The sequence below is a fragment of the Physeter macrocephalus genome, unplaced genomic scaffold, assembly GCF_002837175.3.
Source record: "Physeter macrocephalus isolate SW-GA unplaced genomic scaffold, ASM283717v5 random_2162, whole genome shotgun sequence".
NCBI classification, from domain to species: Eukaryota; Metazoa; Chordata; class Mammalia; order Artiodactyla; family Physeteridae; genus Physeter; species Physeter macrocephalus.
The window spans coordinates 1-1,002 of record NW_021147446.1 but is presented as its reverse complement, the minus strand read 5'-3'; positions in this window follow the sequence as shown (position 1 = coordinate 1,002).

Below are 1,002 nucleotides of genomic sequence, written 5' to 3'. Positions count from 1 at the left end.
TGTTTCATTGATTCTAAGACATGCAGTTTTCACATTTTAACATGTCTGAAATTGAGGTGCAACTTACAGTCAATAGGATAGCATAGTTTAGCTACCTCAGTAGTATGAAAAAGAATGGTGTAGCTTATAATCAGTGGCATCTCAGATGTGGTGAAATTCAGGATACAAAGAGCTTAGAAAAATACATAGCACATAAACAGTACTAAATGAATATTTAATAGATGTTATAGATATAAAATATATATAGCTCTTCTAACTTCATCAGAGCCAACCTATAGAGCTCCTTTTTAAACAAATGTCCAAGATAGCAATGGCAAATGATAACATGACTGACCCATTTCCCAGGAAAGAGAGAAGCTGCTCTTAATACTTGGCCTGCAGTTGGTGGAAGCATCTGGTAGCCATCCCTTTATCTTAGCCAAGATCTCAGAAAAGTGATATAACTGAGACCCACTGAGATGTGGATACCTTGGACAGGTAAAAGTTTGATGCCTCTTTAGATCAACATTCTTTTCCTAATCATTTATTAGAGCGAGTGATACTCTGAAACACAGCAGAGAAGTAGGAGCTCTGACAGTGAGGCTCAGAGATCCAGCTCTCACCCCCAACCTGCATACACCAGGGAACAAGTCCAAAGCCCTAAGTTAACCAACTGCTCTTCTTAAGAGGTTAGTGATCATTGGACTACCATTCCCCAAGTGACTAATGAAAGTCTTGTTCTCCAAATATAGACCCCGCTATCCCTAATAGAAGATGCAATAAACACATTTTTTAAATACCAGCAAAGTTCCAGTGATGCTCTAGTGAACCTTGGAGACTGGTTCTATAAGCAACTCCTAAGCCTCCCCAACCAACTTTAATTCAGCTCAACTCTGGGCCCCAAAATGAGGTTCCTCAGATGGCAGACACGCAGACATGAGTGAATGTTATATATTTAGACAGGGGATCAACAGGAGCTTCCCTGGCCTTTTGTTTCTTGCTGATTGCGTGTTCCCTTTTAAA